Consider the following 26,346-nt stretch of genomic DNA (forward strand, 5'->3'; position numbering starts at 1 on the left):
CAGTTTCTTTTGGCACAGGTTGCAAATGGCATCGCTGTTGTCAGAGGCAGACACACAAAAAAAATGCCACACTGCTGAGCTCTGCGATGACGGCATTCTGGTGGTGGCAACAGCATGCGTTGTTGGGCGTCGGCATGCTGTCTGGCTGACCCCGGGTGCCGATGCATGCTGTCTGACTGTGCCACTAGCTCCTTAAGACGACCTCCCCATGCTTCCAAATCGTCTCCTCCTCCTCTCTATCTCCCCATTTGAACTTTCCCCCTCTTCTTCTTCTCTTCTAGCAGGCACCCACGTGACATCCACCGACACATCATCATCAACCGCTTCACTTGTATCTGACACATCAAGAAAGGAAGCAGCAGCGGGTACAACATCATCAGCATCACACCGTACCTCCATGTCGGTAATGCTGCCTGACTGAGACTAATCACTATTATCTACATCCTCTGTCAATGATGGTTGCGCATCACTCATTTCTTCCAACTGATGTGTCAATAACTCCTGTGACAGATCAAGTGAAGCGGCTGTGGTGCTAGTGTTGGTGGTGGCGACAGGCGGGGGAGTGGCACTGGTCACTTGAGACCTGCCCAAAGCACAGCTGGACGTAGATGGTGCGTCAAGGTTAGGGGTACTAGCAGCGGAAGCTGAAGAAGATTGGGTGCCCTGTGTTAGCCATTCAACTAGGTCCTCCTCAGAACTTTTCGCGTCCCCCCTGGCACCCGGCGTCTGAACAATGTGCATATTTGTAAGGTCTAAAGGAATCACAGCACCACGACCACGGAACCTGCGGGGTGGCCAATTATATGAGTGGTGGCACTGTGAAAGTGGGCACAGTATACGCTGTGAGACTGACAACAACAAAAAAGACAGATGTTTTAAAAATCACAAATTGTTAATTTTTTAAAATATTAAAAGTACTGTGACAACAAATATGATTGTTGGCACTAGTTGGCAAATGTGCCTGTCTGGCACACACGCTGGGAGAAAGGAAACTGCAATTCAATGGCACTAGGAGACTGAAGAATCACAGTCAAAACAGTTATGATTAACAAAAATTCCAATCCTGTTACAATAAATATGATTGGTGGCACTAATTGGCTAGTTGGGACTGGCACACAGGCAGGCAGGCTGGAGGAAAATGCAATTCAAGGGCACTAGTAGACTGCAGATTGACAGTCAAAACAGTGATGATTGACAAATTTTGCAATACTGTTAAAAGAAATATGATTGCTGGCACTAATTGGATAGTTGGGCCTGGCACACAGGCTGGCAGGCAGGAGAAAAGTGCAATTCAATGGCACGAGCAAACAGGATTAAGAACAACAATCAAATTTTTTTTTAATTTTAATTAGTAACAATACTGTGACAACAATTATAATTGGCGTAAATAGTTGGCAAGACGGCCTGGCACACAGGCTGGCAGGCAGGAGGTAAATGCAATTCAAGGACACTAGGAGACTGAATACTGACAGTCAAAAAAGTGATGATTGACAATTTTTGAAATACTGTTAAAAGAAATATGATTGCTGGGAATAATTGGCTAGGTGGGCCTGGCACACAGGCTGCAAGGCAGGAGGAAAGTGCAATTCAATGGCACAAGCAAACTGAGGGAGGATTCAGAACAACTATTACCAAAAATTTAAATTTTTAATTATTAAGAATACTGTGACAACAAATATGATTGGTGTAAATATTTTGAAAGTAGGCCTGGTACTCAGGCTGGCAGGCAGGAGAAAAGTTCAATTCAATGGCACGAGCAAACTGAGGATTAAGAACAAGAATCAAAAAACTTTTAATTTTAATTAGTAACAATACTGTGACAACAATTATGATTGGTGTAAATAGTTGGCAAGACGGCCTGGCACAAAAGGCTGGCAGGCAGGAGGTAAATGCTATTCAAGGACACTAGGGCCTAGATTTGGAGTTCGGCGGTAAAAGGGCTGTTAACGCTCCGCGGGCTTTTTTCTGGCCGCACCATAAATTTAACTCTGGTATCGAGAGTTTAATCAAATGCTGCGTTAGGCTCCAAAAAAGGAGCGTAGAGCATTTTTACCGCAAATGCAACTCTCGATACCAGAGTTGCTTACGGACGCGGCCGGCCTCAAAAACGTGCTCGTGCACGATTCTCCCATAGGAAACAATGGGGCTGTTTGAGCTGAAAAAAAACCTAACACCTGCAAAAAAGCAGCGTTCAGCTCCTAACGCAGCCCCATTGTTTCCTATGGGGAAACACTTCCTACGTCTGCACCTAACACCCTAACATGTACCCCGAGTCTAAACACCCCTAACCTTACACTTATTAACCCCTAATCTGCCGCCCCCGCTATCGCTGACCCCTGCATATTTTTTTTAACCCCTAATCTGCCGCTCTGTAAACCGCCGCAACCTACGTTATCCCTATGTACCCCTAATCTGCTGCCCTAACATCGCCGACCCCTATATTATATTTATTAACCCCTAATCTGCCCCCCTCAACGTCGCCGACACCTGCCTACACTTATTAACTCCTAATCTGCCGAGCGGACCTCACCGCTACTATAATAAATGTATTAACCCCTAAAGCTAAGTCTAACCCTAATACTAACACCCCCCTAAGTTAAATATAATTTACATCTAACGAAATAAATTAACTCTTATTAAATAACTTATTCCTATTTAAAGCTAAATACTTACCTGTAAAATAAATCCTAATATAGCTACAATATAAATTATAATTATATTATAGCTATTTTAGGATTAATATTTATTTTACAGGCAACTTTGTAATTATTTTAACCAGGTGCAATAGCTATTAAATAGTTAAGAACTATTTAATAGTTACCTAGTTAAAATAATAACAAATTTACCTGTAAAATAAATCCTAACCTAAGATATAATTAAACCTAACACTACCCTATCAATAAATTAATTAAATAAACTACCTACAATTACCTACAATTAACCTAACACTACACTATCAATAAATTAATTAAACACAATTGCTACAAATAAATACAATTAAATAAACTAGCTAAAGTACAAAAAATAAAAAAGAACTAAGTTACAAAAAATAATAAAATATTTACAAACATAAGAAAAATATTACAACAATTTTAAACTAATTACACCTACTCTAAGCCCCCTAATAAAATAACAAAGCCCCCCAAAATAAAAAATTCCCTACCCTATTCTAAATTAAAAAAGTTACAAGCTCTTTTACCTTACCAGCCCTGAACAGGGCCCTTTGCGGGGCATGCCCCAAGGATTTCAGCTCTTTTGCCTGTAAAAAAAAACATACCATACCCCCCCCAACATTACAACCCACCACCCACATACCCCTAATCTAACCCAAACCCCCCTTAAATAAACCTAACACTAAGCCCCTGAAGATCTTCCTACCTTGTCTTCACCATACCAGGTTCACCGATCCGTCCTGGCTCCAACATCTTCATCCAACCCAAGCGGGGGTTGGCGATCCATCATCCGGTGCTGAAGAGGTCCAGAAGAGGCTCCAAAGTCTTCCTCCTATCCGGCAAGAAGAGGACATCCGGACCGGCAAACATCTTCTCCAAGCGGCATCTTCAATCTTCTTCCATCCGGTGCGGAGCGGGTCCATCTTGAAGCAGGCGACGCGGATCCATCCTCTTCTTCCGTTGTCTCCCGACGAATGACGGTTCCTTTAAGGGACGTCATCCAAGATGGCGTCCCTCGAATCCGATTGGCTGATAGGATTCTATCAGCCAATCGGAATTAAGGTAGGAATTTTCTGATTGGCTGATGGAATCAGCCAATCAGAATCAAGTTCAATCCGATTGGCTGATCCAATCAGCCAATCAGATTGAGCTCGCATTCTATTGGCTGTTCCGATCAGGGCCCTGTTCAGGGCTGGTAAGGTAAAAGAGCTTGTAACTTTTTTAATTTAGAATAGGGTAGGGAATTTTTTATTTTGGGGGGCTTTGTTATTTTATTAGGGGGCTTAGAGTAGGTGTAATTAGTTTAAAATTGTTGTAATATTTTTCTTATGTTTGTAAATATTTTATTATTTTTTGTAACTTAGTTCTTTTTTATTTTTTGTACTTTAGCTAGTTTATTTAATTGTATTTATTTGTAGCAATTGTGTTTAATTAATTTATTGATAGTGTAGTGTTAGGTTAATTGTAGATAATTATAGGTATTTTATTTAATTAATTTATTGATAGGGTAGTGTTAGGTTTAATTATATCTTAGGTTAGGATTTATTTTACAGGTAAATTTGTTATTATTTTAACTAGGTAGCTATTAAATAGCTCTTAACTATTTAATAGCTATTGTACCTGGTTAAAATAATTACAAAGTTGCCTGTAAAATAAATATTAATCCTAAAATAGCTATAATATAATTATAATTTATATTGTAGCTATATTAGGATTTATTTTACAGGTAAGTATTTAGCTTTAAATAGGAATAAGTTATTTAGTAAGAGTGAATTTATTTCGTTAGATTTAAATTATATTTAACTTAGGGGGGTGTTAGTGTTAGGGTTAGACTTAGCTTTAGGGGTTAATCAATTTATTAGAATAGCGGTGAGCTCCGGTCGTCAGATTAGGGGTTAATAATTTAAGTTAGGTGTTGGCGATGTTAGGGAGGGCAGATTAGGGGTTAATACTATTTATGATAGGGTTAGTGAGGCGGGTTAGGGGTTAATAACTTTATTATAGTAGCGCTCAGGTCCGCTCGGCAGATTAGGGGTTAATAAGTGTAGGCAGGTGTCGGCGACGTTGAGGGGGGCAGATTAGGGGTTAATAAATATAATATAGGGGTCGGCGGTGTTAGGGGTAGCAGATTAGGGGTACATAGGGATAACGTAGGTGGCGGCGCTTTGCGGTCGGAAGATTAGGGGTTAATTATTGTAAGTAGCTGGCGGCGACGTTGTGGGGGGCAGGTTAGGGGTTAATAAATGTAATACAGGGGTCGGCGGGGTTAGGGGCAGCAGATTAGGGGTACATAAGTATAACGTAGGTGGCGGTCGGCAGATTAGGGGTTAAAAATTTTAATCGAGTGGCGGCGGTGTGGGGGGAGCTCGGTTTAGGGGTACATAGGTAGTTTATGGGTGTTAGTGTACTTTAGGGTACAGTAGTTAAGAGCTTTATGAACCGGCGTTAGCCAGAAAGCTCTTAACTCCTGCTATTTTCAGGCGGCTGGAATCTTGTCGTTAGAGCTCTAACGCTCACTTCAGAAACGACTCTAAATACCAGCGTTAGAAAGATCCCATTGAAAAGATAGGCTACGCAAATGGCGTAGGGGGATCTGCGGTATGGAAAAGTCGCGGCTGAAAAGTGAGCGTTACACCCTTTAATCACTGACTCCAAATACCAGCGGGCGGCCAAAACCAGCGTTAGGAGCCTCTAACGCTGGTTTTGACGGCTACCGCCGAACTCCAAATCTAGGCCTAGGAGACTGAATACTGACAGTCAAAACAGTGATGATTGACAATTTTTGCAATACTGTTAAAAGAAATATGATTGCTGGGAATAATTGGCTAGGTGGGCCTGGCACACAGGCTGCAAGGCAGGAGGAAAGTGCAATTCAATGGCACGAGCAAACTGAGGATTCAGAAAAACAATTACCAAAAATTTTAATTGTTAATTATTAAGAATACTGTGACAACAAATATGATTGGTGTAAATATTTTGAAAGTCGGCCTGGCAAACAGGCTGGCAGGCAGGAGGAAAATGCAATTCAATGGCACTAGGAGACTGAATATTTGCAGTCCAAAAAATTATGATTTTTATTTTTTTATATACTGTTACAAGAATTATGATTGGTTCCACTAATTGGCTAGTTGGGCCTGGAAAACACGCTGGCAGGCAGGAGGAAAGTGCAATTCAATGGCACAAGCAAACTGATGAATCACAAGCGATCAATTTGGAATTGTAAAGATTAACAATACTTTTACAACAACTAGGATTGGTGGCACTAATTGGCTAGTTTGTGCCTGGCACACAGGCTGCCAGGCAGGAGGAAACTGCAATTCAATGGCACTAGTAGACTGAATATTTGCAGCCCAAAAAATTATGAATTTTAATTTTTTTGATACTGTTACAAGAATTATGATTGGTGCCACTAATTGGCTAGTTGGGTCTGGCACACAGGCTGGCAGATATGAGTCGTGGATGGTAGGTAGGGCAGCAATTTAACACAGTATGCTGTGTAAGTGACAAAACCACAGGCCTGATAGAAAATTAAGTTAGATTACACTAGCAAAATATTTTAAAATTTTAGATTTTAATATTAAAATTATGTTAAGAAGTGCAATGCACATATGAGTGGTCGCACTGGCTGGCTGCTACGTAGGGCAGCAATTAACAACAGTATGCTGTGTAAGTCAGATAGACAGTTAGACACAGGCCTGATAGAAAATAAAATTAGATTACACTAGCATAATGATTTAAAGACTTTTTTTGGAGAATTTAAAGAAAAATGTTAAGCACATACATATGAGTCATGGCTGATAGCCTTGGAAGGGCAGCTATTAAAAACAGTAGGCTCTGTAAGTCAGATACACACACGCCTGATAGAAAATACTATTAGATTACACTAGAAAAATGATTTAAATTATTTTTTGGGGGGGGAAATTAAAAAAAGGTTAAACACATATGAGTCGTGGATCATAGACTAGGGAGGGCAGCAAGTAAACACAGTAGGCTCTGTATGTCAGCAAAACACACAGGCCTGATAGAAAATGATATTAGATTACACTATCAAAAACATTTAAACTTTTTTTTTTTATATATTTAAATTAAGGTGAAGAAGATATGAGTGGTGGCTGCCTGGCACAGACCAATTAACCAAAAGACTGAAAAAAATGAGGTATATTAATGCTGAGTGAGCCTGACAGACACAGGCCTGATAGAAAATGTAATTAGATTACACTAGCAAAATTATTATTATTATTTTTTTTAAATTTAAAATAATGTTATAAACGGATATTAACACTGGTGGCTGGCACAGAGCAATGAACCAGAGTATATGTTGTGTGACACAAGCCTGATAGAAAATGAAAAAAATTACACTAGCAAAATAATTAAAATTTTTGGTTAGTTAAATTTAAACTAATGTTGTTAGGGAGATATCAGTGGTGGCAGTAATCACAGCATATGCTGTGAGCCTTAAACACACAGGCTGAAAGCCAGGCAAATGCTAATAAAAATACGGGGGGGGGGGGGAAACAAAAAACGGCATGAAATATAGCCCTAAAAAGGGCTTTTTGGGGTGCTGTCCTTGCAGCAGAGATGAGTGGAGTCCTTCTGGACTGTAGTGGTCACTAAATACACTAGCCTAGCTATGTATTTCCCTATAATGTCAGGAGCACAAACACAACACATCCTCTCACTAAGAAAGCAAGGTCGTTATAGTCTAAAATGGCGGCTTCCGAGTAGCTGGGAGGGTCTGTGAGAGAGTGTCTGATGTTGATTGGCTCTAATGTGTCAGACGGCTGTGACATACAGGGTCAAAGTTTCCTCAATGATGACACATAGGCAGCGAACGCGAACAAGCTATGTTCGATGGGAACCGTTCGCGGGCGAACAGTTCGTGACATCACTAAATGTACGTATAAAGTAATTTTTGGTGTATTAGTTTGCTGTAGTCTCTAATTACATCAATACACTTAAAAAGACATTCACCTAGATTACGAGTTTTCCGTTAGAAGCTGTGCGGTGTTAACGAGCAGTTTATGCTCACCGCTCACTTACAGACAGCGCTGGTATTACGGGTTTTTACAAACCCGGCGTTAACCGCAAAAAAGTGAGCGAAGAGCAAAATTTAGCTCAACATCTCACCTCAATATCAACGCTGCTTACGTTAGCGGTGAGCTGGTAAAACATGCTTGTGCATGATTTCCCTATAGGAATCAATAGGGGTGAGCCGGTTGGAAAAAAAACCTAACACCTGCAAAAAAGCAGCGTAAAGCTCCTAACGCAGCCCCATTGTTTCCTATGGGGAAATTAATTTTATGTCTGCACCTAACGCCCTAACATGAACCCGAGTCTAAACACCCCTAATATTACACTTATTAACCCCTAATCTGCCGCCCCCGACATTGCCGACACCTGCATTATATCATTAACCCCTAATCTGCTGCTCCGGACAGCTTAGGTATAACTTAGGTATAGTTGTTAACTATTTAATAACTATCTAGCTAAAATAAAGACAAATTTACCTGTAAAATAAAACCTAACCTAAGTTACAATTACACCTAACACTACACTACAATTAAATTAATTACCTAAACTAAATACAATTAATTACAATTAAATAAAATTATCTAAAGTACGGAAAAAAAAAAACTAAATTGGAATCAGCCAATAGGATTGAGCTGGCATTCTATTGGCTGTTCCAATCAGCCAATAGGTTTTTTTCTACCTTAATTCCGATTGGCTGATAGAATTCTATCAGCCAATCAGAATTGAAGGGACGCCATCTTGGATGAAGTCATTTAAAGGAACCTTCATTCAGTCGTCGGAGGTAGAAAGAAGAGGATGCTCCGCGTCGGATGTCTTGAAGATGGACCCGCTGCGCGCCGGATGGATGAAGATAGAAGATGCCGTCTGGATGAAGACTTCTGCCCGTCTGGAGGACCCCTTCTGCCCGGCTTGGATGAAGACTTCTGCCAGTCTGGAGGACCACTTCTGCCCGGTTGGGTGAAGACGTCTCACGGTAGGGTGATCTTCAGGGGATTAGTGTTAGGTTTTTTCAAGGGGGGATTGGGTGGGTTTTAGAGTAGGGTTGGTTGTATGGGTGGTGGGTTTTAATGTTGGGGGGGTATTTGTACTTTTTTTTTTACAGGTAAAAGAGCTGATTACTTTGGGGTAATGCCCAGCAAAAGGCCCTTTTAAGGGTTATTTGTAATTTAGTGTAGGGTAGGGCTTTTTTTTATTTTGGAGGGCTTTTTTATTTTCTTAGGGGGATTAGATTAGGTGTAATTAGTTTAAAAATCTTGTAATTATTTTATTATTTTCTGTAATTTAGTGGGGGGGTTTTCGTACTTTAGATAATTTTATTTAATTGTAATTAATTATATTTAGTTTAGGTAATTAATTTAATTGTAGTGTAGTTTAGGTGTAATTGTAACTTAGGTTAGGTTTTATTTTACATGTAAATTTGTCTTTATTTTAACTAGATAGTTATTAAATAGTTAATAACTATTTAATAACTATTGTACCTAGTTAAAATAAATACAAAGTTGCCTGTAAAATAAAAATAAACCCTAAGCTAGCTACAATGTAACTATTAGTTATATTGTAGCTAGCTTAGGGTTGATTTTATAGGTAAGTATTGAGTTTAAAATATGAATAATTTATTTAATGATAGTAATTTTATTTAGATTTTTTTAAATTATATTTAAGTTAGGGGGGTCAGGGTTAGACTTAGGTTTAGGGGTTAATAACTTCATTATAGTGGCGGCGACGTTGGGGGGGCAGATTAGGGGTTAATAAATGTAGGTAGGTGGCGGCGATGTTAGGGCCAGCAGATTAGGGGTTAATAATATTTAACTAGTGTTTGCGATGCGGGAGTGCGGCGGTTTAGGGGTTATTATATTTATTATAGTGGCGGCGATGTCCGGTTTGGCAGATTAGGGGTTAAAATATTTATTATAGTGTTTGCGAAATTGCGATGTGGGAGGGCCTCGGTTTAGAGGTTAATAGGTAGTTTATGGGTGTTAGTGTACTTTTTAGCACTTTAGTTAAGAGTTTTATGCTACGGCGTTGTAGTGTAAAACTCTTAACTACTGACTTTTAAATGTGGTACCAGGTTTGACAGGAGAGGGTCCACCGCTCACTTTTGGTCAGACTCGTAATACCGGCACTATGCAAATCCCATTGAAAAAAGAGGATACGCAATTGACGTAAGTGGATTTGCGGTATTTCCGAGTCTGTACCTGCAAGACTCGTAATACCAGCGGGCGTAAAAGTGTTGGGACCTCTCAACGCTGCTTTTTAACCCTAATGCAAGACTCGGAATCTAGGTGATTATCTTTATGAATACAGTTATACCAATCTGATGGTGGGGAATGGATAGCATAGCACTATATTATAAGTATAAACCAACATCTATGTCATTATTTCAATTTCAAAGGGTTCCTTAGTTGTGTAAATAGTTATGTGATACTTCCACATGCTCAAATTATCTTTAAAGGGACAGTCAAGTCAAAATTAAACTTTCATGATTCAGATAGAGCATGTAACTTTAAACAACTTTCTAATTTACTTGTATCATCAATTATGCTTTGGTCTCCTCTCATTCCAGTGTTTTTGACAGTTTTTCACAGCTAGACAGCGCTAGTTCATGTGTGTCATATAGATTACATAGTGCTCACTCCTGTGGAGTTATTTATGAGTCAGCACAGATTGGCTAAAATGTCTGTCCGAAGAACTGAGATAAGGGGGCAGTCTGCAGAGGCGGTAATCACAGAGGTAAAAAGTATATTAATATAACATAATGGTTATGCAAAACTGGGGAATGGGTTATAAAGGGATTATCTATCTTTTTTAACAATACAACTGTTCAAGTAGACTGTCCCTCTAAATGTGTGATGCTTCCAATAAATGAAAGTAGTAACAAAAGAGATATCTGTATTTTACAAAAAATATTGATTTTAATTATAAAGGAAACCCCTATAAATAGTTTAAATTATATGTATACAATGTATGATAGATATATGGTCAGAGTAAGGGATATAACTAGATCGATAAGCAGACAGACAGACAGACAGATAAATAGACAGAGAAATAGATAGATAGATAGATAGATAGATAGATAGATAGATAGATAGATAGATTAGATAGACAGACATAGAAATATGGATGCAAAGTTGCAGGAATATATTGTGATGGAAGAATATCTACTGAAGTGCCTGTCCTCACTGGAGGAAGGAATTAAATAATTTACTAAAAATATAATATTTTGTATATGAACAGTAAAATACTGTTTGTAACTTCATATAGTGTAGAACAAGAAATATAGCATACATGATATAATTACTTACAGTTGAACAACTGTAAGTTGTGTGGTATAAAATATATAGTTATGGATACATATGAGTACACAAACAATTACATGTTACATATTTAAGGCCTACTCTCCTTTAAGGTGGTAAAGTTTGGAAACTGATGGTAACATAAAAAGTCTCTATAGACTATACTGTAGATAGATGTTTTTATTACCAGTTTCAACAATTTACCACCTCAGTGGAAACTAGGCCTTAGTTTGGATCATTATACTCTCAGATTATCCCGCCGGGCGCCTCTGCTATTAATTCTATGGATAAATATTAGGCCAGTTTTTAAGTGCCCTCTTGTACAGTAATTCCAGTATATTTTTACCACACAAAATACAATATCACATAGTAAGTAAATAATTGCAACACAGTTCCCACTAAACAACTCAGTTACTACTGATAAATAAAATGAACATGATCACCTTATGTTCTCATTTTTAAACTCAGTTTGAATCTAATCCCAGGAACACAAAGGAACTGAGAAAATCTTTAATTTCATATTCCAAACCAGTCATTGCTATTTGTTTGCTTTGAATTGACCATTTCAATAAGGTGAAAACTTGTGTTAATCCTGCATTCATCAGTTGCCTGGGTGCGTGTGAAATGAATCATGTGGACAAAATAAACCGCAGACAGCCGAAATATTCTATTGTCTTTTAAACTTCTTCAAGGGGCCTCTTCATAGGTACCAAAAAGCTACTATAGACACTTCACATATTTCGGAAGATCCTCCCTTTTTTCACATAGCACATTAGTCCGTCATTAAAGAAAAGCAGAAAGCTGTCAGCAGATGAAGGGAAATCTGAAGTAGACCAAACTAATTTTCCTCACACAGATAGATAATTGGCAAGGAAGCCGTTTTGAAGGACTGAATTAAATGAATAAATTGAAACATGGGAAAAAGAAAAAAAACTTAAAAAGGACAATAATTTCCTGGCTTGAACATAATCATTGCGTCTACACTATTTACTTGGAAGCCAATTGATCAACAGGACAAAATGTTTTTCACTTTAATTGCTTTGTAACATTGTCCTTCTAAATTCCCCAATTAAAAGGTAGAAGTGTGGACTTCTTTTTAGTGCTTAATGCCTGCATATTGGAAGAAGAAAAATCATTAGTGTTGGCTGTCTTTTTTTTTCTTTGTTAAATGTGAAATGCAAAGATCAATGTGGAATGTTTGCTGTCTGCTAGCCATCAATAAACTGGATAAAAAAGTGAGGACAAGATATATTTTAATTTAAGAAGGGAAATGCTTCAAAGGATTGGTATAACAAAGGTGGCATTGATTAGTAACTGTTTTGTTGGGTCTCATTTAATTATACCCAGACAGGAATTAGCTACATTATACTAAAGAGTTAATTTAAGTTTAGGGGCTTTTTACTTCTATTTTTCAAGCATCCACAGAAGATAGAGATGTTTACAAAACAAACATTGCAAATACAAGGGGGTGTAAAACTCTTACTTCATCGTATAAAGAAAATGTGTCCCTTTGCTGAAGATGTCTAAGGATGGGTCACTGAGTTCAGCCTGTTTAACACAGCTTATGTGTCTGTCTTCCTAGCCCACCTTTTGTTCTTTCGGGCACCCTAGAGCACTAACGGTACATGAAACCCAAAAATGTTCCTTCAGGTTTTAGATAGAACACATCATTTTAATCAAATTCCAATTTACTGTTCTTAACAATTTGATTAGTTCCTTTGGTATCCTCTTTTGAACAGCATACCTATGTAGTCTCAAGAACTGAGGGCTAGCTGCTGATTGGTGTATGCACATATTTGTCTTCAACTAGCTCCCAATATGTCCTTTCTGCTCCACTAACAAAGGATTCCATGAGAATGAAGCAAAAATCTTAAAATAAGCAAATTGGAAAGTTATTTTAAATTGTGGGTTCTACCTGCAATTAAAAAAAAAAATTGAGTTCCATGTCCCTTAGGTTCATGTGACTCCCATGAGTTTGTCTAGAACTTAATATTTAGGGGTGCTAACACACATTACCAAAAATGTACACATCAAAGATTTACCTATTAAAAGAAATTCCTAAAAGTATATAATTTTAGCATTAGTGAGTGACCCTTGATAAATGTGGTTAATACTGAAAATGGGTAAAACACATAGGTAAATTCACCCATGCACTGCAGCTGGTAAGCTGGACACAACCACTGATTGATGGGGCTGTGTGCTTGCTGCTCCTCATTGGCTGACTTGCTGTTTTTGCAGCACTCAGTGATTGATATATGTGTTTAAGCCTTTGCAGGGGTTAAAGGGACATATTAATCAAACTTTTTCTAAAATGTTAAACATGAAAAAATATGTTTTTTGGGTGACAAAAGGTTAAGTAAAAGAAGTTTTAATTTCAGGAGAATTTAACAGGAAGTGTTTAATGGTGGGCATCAGAGTCCTATGACTTGCTCATTGGCTGATTGGGACAGCACCCACATAAAAAAGTTGGTTTATTCAGCAAGCAAACCAATTAAAAAGAAAAAAAAAAAGATTTTTTTTTAATATGGAGCAGAAAAAGGATTTTAGTTTCACGTCCCTTCAAACACATAGTAATGCAATTTCACTAATGCTAAAATAACACGCGCTCAGGGTGATCAACCTTTTGTAACTGCATTTCCCATGGTGCTCAAACACTTTAAGCTGGCTGATCATCATGGGAAATGTAGTTCCAAAATCTCTGGAGGGCCAAGGCCTTGCATGTTATCTTAAATTTAAAGGTACATTACACTCAAAAAATGTCTGTCGTGCAAATGAAAGGGCATCATTTACACGTGTTTTTCTATTAACCCTCACTGGTTTATAATGATAACTCCCACTGCCCTGAGCCTCAGCATGCTCTCATGGAAAGGACAAATTACACTCAGGATCTCATTCCTTTAAATATATTAAGAAATCAAATGTGAATGTTATTCCATTCACTTAATAAAAAGCAGCTGAGGTAAAAATATCATATTATAAAATGATTAAGTGTTTATGTAAATCTTATACGTACTCCAACTTTTTTTTTATTAATATGAATATTTATTTCACAGCTTGTTGCAATGGAGGAAAATAATTAGGAAATGGGTCCTATTAGATTAGTAGACCTGCTATGTGGTTTATAAACCAACACAACATACAGTGAACTAGATAAAATTCCACTTGTAAACAAAAGGGACATAAAGGTGCAAAGATAAAATACTGCAATGTGTTAAAGCAATTTATTAATGTACTGTTGTTTGCATGTAACTATGTGTTTAACCTCTGAAAAGTTGTTCAACACATAATTCAATTAGCTCCAGAGTATTACTGGGACCTAGGTGAATGCATATGGTGAGACAATGACAAAATGCATACATATGCAGACATCCCAACCTGCAAAAACCCATTTCAGGGAGGTGGCTTCACCCGCTACTGTGCCGCCACCACCACCAACCCCCGTTATATATTGGACACCTTGAAACCCTAAATAAGATAGAGACTTAGCATTAAAGTAGCTTCCCGCTAAAGTCACATTTAAAAAAAAGTAGCTTTATTGCACAACCACATACAACAAACCTATTTTCCAGTGATCGTACGCTTGTTGAATGCTTAAATATTTTAGAATACGAAGTTTAATTACGTGCAGTAAATAAGGTAGTATTTGTGTTTTATTTTATTAAAATCAGGGTTTTTTTTTTGGTTGCTGGTGCATGCTTTGAGGGTTCTATAACATCCCAGCAACTAATGGCATAGAAACACTTTTCCGGATTTGGGCCACATTGGATCATGGTACTTGGAGTTTCAGGGAGATTGCATTCCATTTGCTGGCACCAGGGAGCCGATATTACGATCAGGGAGACTCCCTGAACTTCAGGGAGAGTTGGGATGTCTGCATATGTATAGCTACCAATAACCAGCTAGATCCTTAGCCTACCTAAGTATGCTTTTCAACAAAGTATACCAGTAAAACAAAGTCAATTTGATAATCAAAGTAGATTTAAAAGTCTCTTAACACTGCATAGTCTATCTGAACCATGACAGTTTATTTCTGACTTTGATGTCCCTTTAAAGAGACATAAAACCCAATATTTTGTTTTCATAATTCACATAGAACATACAATTTGAAACAACTTTCTAATTTATTTCTATTATCAACTTTTTATTTTCTTGTTATCCTTTGTTCAAAAGCATGGATACACTCTCAGAAGTGTGCACTATACAGCAGCAGTTTTTTGTATACATTTGCAAGAGCCCTAGATGTCGTGTAGTGATTCAGGCATGTGCACGTTACCTACCTAGATATCTCTTAAACAAAGAATAACATGAGTACAAAGTTAATTTGATAAAAGAAATAAATTGGAAAAAAAAAAAAAAATTGTATTCGCTTCAACCTGAAAAATGAAATAAAATGTTAAGTTTCATGTTCCTTTAACAATTGGTAGGAACAGCTAAAATCGATAAATGTTGTTACTATTAATTGTTGTTTACAAGTGGTGTGCAGCCTAGACCTATTTGTTTTATTCTTGTAAAAAAAAATATGTTGACGGCTATCTATAACCTATTTAAAGGGACATCAATCCCAAAAAAAGTTTATTTTATGATCCGAATATGATACACACTTTTAAACAACTTTCCAATTTACTTCTGTTATCAAATTTGCTTCATTCTCTTGGTATCCGTATTTGAAGGAGCAGCAATGCACTACTGGGAGTTAGCTGAACCCATTAGGTGAGTCAATGACAAGAGCAGCTCCCAGTAGTACATTGTTCTGTGCCTACATAGGTATGCTTTCATTAAAGTGCATTACTGTTGCTGAGGATATGTTTATAAGCTTTTCAACAAAGGATACCAAAAGAACAAAGCAAATTAGATAAAAGTAAATTTGAAAGCTACTTAAAATTGCATGCCCTATTTGAATTTTGAAAGTTTAATTTTGCTTTAATGTTCCTTTAAGGGAATGACTTAAACAGACATTATTTATAGCTGACACCCCACTTTAAAGGGACATGAAACCCCAAAAAAATATTTAATGATTCAGATAGAGAATACAATTTTAAACAACTTTCCAATTTACTTCTATTATTTAATTTGCTTCCTTCTTTTGTTATCCATTGCTGAAAGGTTTATCTAGACAAGCTTTGGGGCAGCAGAGATCATTGGTTCTAGCTGTTGATTGGTGGCTGCATATATATAGTGATTGTGATTGGCTCACTCATGTGTTCACGTAGAAACCAGTAGTGCATTGCTGCTCCTTCAAAATATAATACCAAGAGAATGACAGATTAGATAATAGAAGTAAATTAGAAAGTTGTTTAAAATTGTATTCTCTATCTAAATCATGAAAGAAAATGTTTGGGTTTCATGTCCCTTTAACAGGAAGAGAAGACATAGTCAACCTTTGATATTACAGCAAAGGAAACTAAACAAATTGGATTACAAATTGGATGGCAGGTGCTGCTCCCACAGAATATGTGGGATTAACTTTACATTGGCACTTCATCATATATAGTTATGTTCAGTCCCATTTATCAATAGCCTTACTGACCCTTACTTTTCCCAATCACTTTATATTCATACAACATTTTAAATAAATTATAAATGTGTAATAATTTAAATATATATGCAAATATATTTATTTTTTATTATAGGAAATACATAAATATACTAATTTAATTGAATTGTGTTCTGCCTAATTATATTATACGTACTAATAAATTAGACGTGCCCTTCTTTTCTATAATAGTAATCAGTTATATCTTCATCATATGATCATCAATGGATTTTGAATTAATTCCAAACAAAATGGGATTCATATTTAATTCTTATCTTCCATTGCATTTTATTTATCACGTAGAATAACTGATTTGATGGGCAATTAACTCATGATGATTTTATTTATTTAAGAACATTAACTTTTTAATAACTGCTAATTTAACTATTATTGGGCATTTAATTTATATTAGAATAATCTTTAAATTGTTGAGAATTTGAAATGCAATCATTAGTAAGTCTTAAAGGAACATGAAACCCACACATTTTCTTTTAGGACTCAGATAGAGAATATAATTTTAAACATTCCAATTTACTTATATTATCTAATTTGCTTAAATATTTGGATATCCTTTGTTGAAGAAATATCAATGCACATGGATGAGCCAATCACACAAGATGTGCAACAACCAATTAGCAGCTACTGAGCCTATTTAAATATGCTTTTCAACTAAGAATATCAAGAGAATGAAGCAAAATAGATAATAGAAGTACATTGAAAAGGTGTTTAAAATTGCATGCTCTTTCTAAATCATGAAAGAAAAAATGTGGGTTTCATTTCTATTTAAATACTAAATACACATTTAGAAACAAATATTTAATATTTGAAATAGGCATTAGTTTAGTAAGCCATTTTGTTGAAAATTAAAAAAAAAAACTAAAATTGTTGTATATAAGGTTCATTATTCTTGTATACTATACAATTTAAAGCAAAGATAATGTTTAAATATTATCTTATATAATACTATTTTACTTTGGGAAAATTATAACCATTTATTACAATATTCTCCATGAAAAAATATGGAACCTAAACTATTGACAGAATAACAAATATATAGACCAGTCTAGCGTGTAATTTTTATTATTTCTCTATACAGCTTAAAATGAATATATCATCTCTGTACAGCCGTTGTTCATTTAAAGCGAAAATTGCTATTTTATAATCGTATCTGTTTTTTAAATCTCATACTTCTGCCCAAATTAGCATTTATATTTAATTTTTTTCACGTAAGCAGGTATTTTATAACGTGTCAACTTCGCTATCATCTTAATATGGTTTCGACAAATAGGACAAGTAGAATAAAGGAAATATAGATATAGGCTTAAGGCACATTACAAGTGGAGCAATATTTAGCGTTTTCACTCGTGCGCAAACACCGCCAGAAGTAAACTTTTGATGCGTGAGTGTTAGTGCGTGTATTACAAGTTAAAAGTAAAAAGTTTGCGAGCAAGCAAAGTGTATACATGTGTTTGTATAAGTAAATATGTATGTATATAAACATATACATACAGTATATAAATACACAAATACACATGTATACATATCTATACAAATATATATATATATATATATATATATATATATATATATATATATATATATGTGTGTGTATATATATATATATATATATATACATGTACATAATTTGACATGTATATGTATGTATACATATTTTATAGCCCTTTGCAGTCAAACACCTTGTCATATACCATATACCTTTTAACACTTATATTTTTTATATTAATTAATAATTTTTATTAGATAGTGTATTAATGAGTGTAAATTTATTTTTAATGTATTTATGTTCTGTTTAGTGCAACATTTTATTTTATACAATAAAAGGAGAGACAAATGGAGTCCAACAAAAGTCTGTACCAGGTTTATTTGCTCCCAAGACAACTGACGCGTTTCGCACATGTGCACATGCGCTTCCTCAGAGAACATTTTATTTTGCCCTAACCCTTAACGCAAGGTCTTCAGTCACGCTAACCTGATGAGATTAAATTTAGTTTGTGCTTGTGTGGTCATTTTTAGTGGCTTATAGAAAACGTGCTAGATTTCAGCACTTCTTACCTGGCTATTGTAATTATTTTAAATCATGTCTGAATTCTATAACTGTTCTACTACGTACAGGCTATTAACTAACTTTTTATTCATGGATTTTATGTTGTCAGTCTACTGTTTATTTAGTCTTGTGACTCTCATGGAATCATTTAAAGGACCATTTAATGCAGTAGAATTGCATAATGTACAAGTGCATAAAAAAAGACAATTCAATAACACCTACTCTAAATTTTAAATAAGTAGTAAAAAAAAATTCTGACAAATTTATTTTTTGTCCTATTTTCCGGCCCCCTGTATCATGTGACAGACATCAGCCAATCACAGACAAGTATACGTATACCCTGCGACTCTGTGTACAAGCTCAGTAGGATATTCTTCCCCAGAAAGTATGAATATTAAAATAATGTGCAAAATTTGACAATGTAAGTAGATTAAAAAGTGCCTTAAAGTAAAGGTCAATTTTCATGTGAAAGTGCCCGTTTTTTTAAAAAACTATTAAAAACAAGGGCCCTTTCATTCATGAAAATTGACATTTCAGCCGTTTTTTTTAAATATACTTACCATTTCTTCTTGAAGCCGCTCCAGTGCTTCACCAGCCCGTCGCAAGCCTCTTCATACGTCAGCAAGGACGATTCCGGCATCCTCCAGTCACGTCTTCCCCCCCACCGGGGTAATCATTGCCTGAGGCAACGCCCTGATTGGAGGAAGCCGGTTTCGTCATTGCTGGGTAAGTAAACCAGGAAGAAGCAGGTGGGGAATCATTTCAGAACGGCGATCGGGCGTTCAGAAGAACAAGGTAAGTATTTTTAAAATACGGTGCCATGTCAATTTTCATGAATGAAAGTGCCTTTGTTTTTAATAGTTTTTTTAAAAACCGGGCACTTTCACATGAAAATTGACCTTCACTTTAACACTGCATGCTCTGTCTGAATCATAAACGTTTCTTTTGACTTGAGTGTCCCTTTAAAGTTTATAATAGGAGTGCAATAAATTGGAGTCAATGCACACCAAATCTCATGAAAAAGTACAATTCTAAATTAAATGCACCATCATTGCAGGCATCAATTGTGACTGATATAAAATCATATTCCATCAGAATTTGAACGTAAGAAGTAATCAATGTTGTCAGGATTGTAGCTGTTATTCACAGTATGGGATAGATAGATAGATAGATAGATAGATAGATAGATAGATAGATATTGTGAGTGCTAAAAGCAGGACCGGCTCAACCATGGGACCAAGTGGATCCAACAGTCCTCTGTCCCCGTGGGGCAAGTCGCAGGCTCCCAGCAGCATAACCTCATCATACCCAAAGACACGGAACCATGTGAGGGGCAACATTCAAGGTGGGACAAGTGCATCTCTTCCCTAACTTCCTTCCCATTTATTGAACAATTAAGCTTTGGTTGCATGTAGGTAGGCAGGCTTAGTAAGGTCACCAGTCAGGCTAGTAGGTTACTATGCTAATCAGTAACGTTACTAATGAAGTGGTGTAATTTCATTTTCGGACCCAGGCAGCACAAAATCTTAAACCGCCCCAGGCTAAACGTGGTGTCCTCAGATGTCTTTAGATTTTTGTTAATTTAAAGGAACAATCTAGTCAAAATTAAACTTTCATGATTCAGATAAGGCGCGCAATTTTAAATAACTTTCCAATTTACTTCTATTATCTAATTTGCTCAATTCTTTAGATATCCTTTGTTGAAAAAATAGCAATGCACATGTGTGAGCCAATCACACAAGGCCTCTATGTGCAGCAACCAATCAGCAGCTTCTGAGCATATCTAGATATGCTTTTCATCAAGAGAATGAAGCAAATTAGATATTAGAAGTAAATTAGAAAGTTGTTTAAAATTGCGTGCCATGCTCTTTCTAAATCACGAAAGAAAAAATTTGGGTTTCATGTCCCTTTAAAGATTTTCATAATTTTCATAGAAATCATGTTTTTTGTTCTAAATTTAGGCATATTAGGGAAAATAGAATGCATGTCATACAACATTTACATAATTTGTATCCCTTATATGGCTTTCAGCCTATATTTGGCTCATATTATCTATATTGTTTTCTGCACTATTAAACATTAAAGGGACACTGAACCCAACATTTTTCTTCCATGATTCAGATATAGCATGACATTTTAAGCAACTTTCTAATTTACTCCTATTATCAATTTTTCTTCATTCTGTTGCTATCTTTATTTTAAAAGCAGGAATGTAAAGCTTAGCAGCCAGCCCATTTTAGGTTCAGCACCATGGATAGTGCTTGCTTATTGGAGGCTGATATTTACCCATCTATAAGCATGCATAACCCAGGTTCTCAACCAAAAATGGGCCGGCTCCTATGCATCACATTCCTGCTTTTTAAATAAAGATAGCAAGAGAACGAAGAAAAATGTATAATAGGAGTAAATTAGAAAGTTGCTTAAAATTGCATGCTCTATCTGAATCATGAAAGAAAAAATTGGGTTTAGTGTCCCTGCAAGATATCCAAACATGAAAAAAGCATGATTTTATTACGGAGTTGTTGTAAACCATTATGCTTACTAAATAACTGTCTACCTTTAAGATAAGTTCATCAGTAGAATTACATAAAAGATATAGCAATAAGGTCTGAGGAGCGTCTCGAAATGGGCAGAGGATGATTACGTCACTATGGTTTTCAACGAATTTATTGATCCACAAACAATGAATGAGCTAATAGTGACCAGTTAAAATTATAAAACCATATCACATATAGTATCACATAAGATATCACATAAATTTGCACAAATTAATTAAAAATCACATAAAAATCACATAAAAATCACATAAAAATACATGGATCCATGTTACATAAATAATATTTCCTAAAATCAATACATAACACAATGCACAATAATGGCCTTAAAAATTATGCAGATAAATACTTTAGAAAGCAATCTTTTCTCAACTACAGTCTTGAGAAAGGCCCAGGGAAGGGCCGAAACGCGTTGGCTAGTGTATGGTAAGCCTTATTTCAATTATATATAGGAATTATTTAGCGTTATTGCACTATTTTGTGTTTGTTTTCCACAGGAACACTGGGAATTCAAGCTCTATTTTTGTTTATGACTTTTGGATTTCTTTTGGATAAACTTTGTACTCAACTATATTTTCTGGATTAACTGTTTAATACACCAAGACATAGGATTCACTGATTTTTACTTAATTTTTAAGGAACAGACTTTATTTGTGGAAATTCACTTTCAGTACACATTTGGAATCTCAATTTTATTTTTTATTTCTTTCACATTTCTCATCACAATTTTTCTTGGTATTTCATCATTCATTTTTTCTTGGCACTTCATCATGTTTTTCAATTTTTGATTTGTTTTTCATCCCCATAAATTTTGTATCACTGCTGACACATTTTTTTCACATTTTTTTCATTTTTCCATTTTTTCATTCTTTTTTTGGACACTGTCACACCGACACCTTTATTCACAGGAGAGATATTATTTAGGATCTATATTGGACTGAACAACCTTTGAAGACTAGGAATTACATTTTTCCAATATATTGTACACTTCCCAATATATTGCATACTTTTTATACTCATTAACCACGAGTTATTCTACAAAAACCACGTCACTTGACTCTTTCAGAACACCATATCTGATTGGTCAATAGGACAATTCCAAGATTGCTTTCTAAAGTATTTATCTGCATAATTTTTAAGGCCATTATTGTGCATTGTGCTATGTATTGATTTTAGGAAATATTATTTATGTAACATGGATCCATGTATTTTTATGTGATTTTTATGTGATTTTTATGTGATTTTTAATTAATTTGTGCAAATTTATGTGATATCTTATGTGATACTATATGTGATATGGTTTTATAATTTTAACTGGTCACTATTAGCTCATTCATTGTTTGTGGATCAATAAATTCGTTGAAAACCATAGTGACGTAATCATCCTCTGCCCATTTCGAGGCGCTCCTCAGACCTTATTGCTATTTGTAACCACTGACAAGATATATTAGGTGTCTTGTTTCCTGGGGAGCTAGTAGGACACAGGATAGGCGCTGTGAAAACCATCATTATCTTTACATAAAAGATATCTAAAACTTAGCTGAACATCTTTTCAGTATTTGTCCCTGCAGTACCATAATGGGTGGATCTCTAATTAGCTAATAATCTATTATTTCTATATATGCTACATTTGTTTCCATTTAATTGTTTCTATATCTTTTACTCTGCACCTTCAATTCATGATTTCTTTTGTCATGATCTTTCAATGGAAATGGAAAATCTCACTTCTTTACAGAAAGGGCTGTTTCTACAGTACTTTAATATCATTTGGATTTAAAGGGACATGAAACCCACATTTCTTCCTATCTTGATTCACATAGAGCATGCAATTTTTTATATAAATGTCCAGTTTATTACTATTATCTAATTTCTCTAGTTCTATTTGTATACTTTGTTAAAACTGGGTAGACTTTAGAAACACTTGTAAGAGATAGTGAGCTTTGTTTTCTAAATAAAGGTTATGGGGCTCATTTATCAAGCTCTGTATGGAGCTTGCGGGCCCGTGTTTCTGGCGAGCCTTCTAAAGACCGCTGCTCCATAACTTGTCTGCCTGTTCTGAGGAGGCGGACAGACATATCCGCAATTCAACCCGATTGAATACGATCGGGCTGATTGACATCCCCTGCTAGCGGCCGATTGGCTGTGAATCTGCAGGGGCCGGCGTTGCACCAGCAGTTCACAAGAGCTGCTGATGCAATGCTGAATGCAGAAAGCGTATTGCTCTCCGCATTCAGCGATGTCTGTCGGACATGATCCGCTGATCGGATCATGTCGGACAGACACATAATAAATAGGCCCCTATATCTCAATAAAATTATAATTTTTTTATATGGAACTGTTGTGCTCGCTTCGGCAGCCCATATTCTAATATTGGAACGATACAGAGAAGATTAGCATGGCCCACGCACAAGGATGACACGCAAATTCATGAAGTGCTTAATATTTCATTTTTAAATAAATTATATATATATATATATATATATATATATATATATATATATATATATATATATATATATATATATTGTATATGGAACGGTAATTAAAAAATATAGTAACAGTATTGTTTTCATAATAGTTCAAGTATGGTCGGATGTATCTCAATCATCAATATCAGACAGCTGCCAGTACCTAAGATTGTGAATCAAGAGAATGCACAAGCACCAAGGTAATCCCCACCTGAGTAACTTAACTCAGCCGGAAGAAGCCCAATGATTTGTGGGTGAAACACACGCAGCTGTTGTTGGATGATCCCTGCCGCTTGAACGCTGAAGCTCTAACATTGAATGGAGTCGAAAGAAGCAAGCATAGAGGCGTCCTGCAAATAAGTAAGGCGTGGAACTTACCACTAAGTGCCTTTAACATTGGCTATATCTGTGACTGACGGAACATATTGAGCAGGTAAATTACTGACTTTCAACAAAGGAGCAGAGATACAGCGGAATTGGTAGGCTTACCTCTAAGTCGATCTTAGGTAACTCTCTAAAGATGCCGATATAGCTGCTGTGCTGTTGTGATACAGCAGAATTGCTCAATACACCTGTTTAATTTCAATTGTATCTGCACAAGATTTTGCCTATATAAAATTTCAATAACTTCAGGATGCTCGTTTTTGGAGACCTACTTATGGAACATTTGATGTTTCAATCTGGATACCAGGATTAAGCTGTTTACAAACACCCAGGGATAGAGGCCTCTATAAGGGTTAATCTTTTTGTTGCCACATAGGATTTATATATATTTTGTACACTTTTTATTGCTAATTTTGATTGTAGATAAATTGATATCATTGCATCCCTTTTCTGTCTGTATTTCTGGGGAAGGTTAGGAATCTGGCTCTTTATTTTAGTCCATTCCCTTGTGCTGGTCTAAGAGTTACCTTTTTTCTTATATTTAGTAATTAATTGTTTAACTCTCCGTGCACAGGTAGAGGGTGTGATTTGGGGAGTTGCCCCATAACCCATTTACCTTTGGAAGACAATATAAGGAATGTAGTGCTGATATATTATATATTTATTTATATATATATATATATATATATATATATATATATATATATATATATATATATATATATATATATATATATATATATAGTTTTGACAGGTAAATGTTTCTATGTTTCTAAATAAAAAAAAAAAACAAGGCTATATTTCTGTTTAAATGGAGTGATAGCAAAAATGCTAAAAATTCTCCGGTATTTTGGGCAAGGGTTTCTCTGAAAGTCCCGGTAGTGAAGAGATTAAGGTAAATAAAACTCCAGGCCCAGATGGAATACTCCCAAGGGTTATATCGGGACTTAGTACTATTACTATAAACCTCTACTCAATTTTTTCAAGACTCATTACCCTCAGGCATAGTACCCCAGGACTGGCGTAAAGCTGATGTTGTTCCACTCTTTAAAACATGAAGCAGGGTTGATCCAGGAAGCTATAGACCTGTTTGTCTCACATCAATTGTGGGGAAGATACTTGAAGGGATTATAAGGGATTACATTGATGAGTATATTCATGTAAACGAGATTAGGGGGCATATTTATCAAGCTTCGTATGGAGCTTGATGCCCGTTGTTTCTGGCGAGCCTTCAGGCTCACCAGAAACACAAGTTATAAAGCAGCAGTCTAAAGACTGCTGCTCCATAACCTGTCCGCCTGCTCTGAAGCGGCGGACAGACATTGCCAGAAATCAACCCAATCGATTACCATTGGGTTGATTGACACCCCCTGCTAGCGGCCAATTGGCCGCGAATCTGCAGGGGGCGGCATTGCACCAGCAGTTCACAAGAACTGCTGGTGCAATGATATGCTGTCAGCATTTATCGATGTGCAGCGGACATGATCCGCAATATCGAATCATGTCCGCTCACACAATGATAATTCGGCCCCTTAGAGTTCAAATCAGCATGATTTTATGGGAAATAGATCATGTCAAAATAATCTTATTAGATTCTACGAGGAAGTAAGTAATAATATAGATAAAGGGGAATCAGTTGATGTGATATACTTGGATTTTGCAAAGGCATTTGATACAGTGAAACATGAGAGATTAATGTACAAAATTAAGGGACTGGGAATAGCTGAAAATGTTTGCTCATGGATAAATAACTGGAAGTAGTAAATGGATCATACACAGATTGGACAAAGGTAATAAGTGGAGTCTCCCAGGGATCAGTACTGAGCCCTCTTCTTTTTAATATTTTTATTAATGACTTGGAGCAAGGAGTAAATGGATCATACACAGATTGGACAAAGGTAATAAGTGGAGTCTCCCAGGGATCAGTACTGAGCCCTCTTCTTTTTAATATTTTTATTAATGACTTGGGGCAAGGATTAAAAGGCCAACATATCTATTTTTGCAGATAATACAAAGTTGTGTAAGGTCATTAGGTCAGAGCAGGATGAACTTGTTTTTTAAGAGGATCTGCAAAAATTAGAATGGGCAGGTAAAGGGAATATGAGATTTAATACTTGAAAATGAAATGTTCTACATTTTGGAAGTAAAAATAAGCAGGCAATCTATTATTTAAATGGGACTAGACTTGGCCATACAGAGGAGGAAAGGGATTTGGGAGTAGTAATAAATAACAAGAAAATGATGGGCGCACAAAGCAGGGCAGTGGCAGCGGCTTTTAAGGCTAATAAAATACTAGCATGTATTAAAAGAGGCAATGATGCAAGGGAAGGAAGCATAATTCTGTC

At 36.1% G+C, this 26,346-nt stretch overlaps 1 non-coding gene across 1 annotated transcript; it reads left to right on the forward strand.

Annotated features, from left to right (window-relative positions):
- Positions 1-23,489: 23,489 nt before the first annotated feature.
- On the forward strand, positions 23,490-23,596 carry LOC128661899 (U6 spliceosomal RNA). The gene has a single exon (XR_008402671.1). It is a non-coding gene; the product is annotated as a U6 spliceosomal RNA (small nuclear RNA).
- The last annotated feature ends 2,750 nt before the right edge of the window (positions 23,597-26,346 follow it).

Source organism: Bombina bombina, chromosome 5 (assembly GCF_027579735.1).
Source record: "Bombina bombina isolate aBomBom1 chromosome 5, aBomBom1.pri, whole genome shotgun sequence".
In the NCBI taxonomy this organism is placed as follows: domain Eukaryota; kingdom Metazoa; phylum Chordata; class Amphibia; order Anura; family Bombinatoridae; genus Bombina; species Bombina bombina.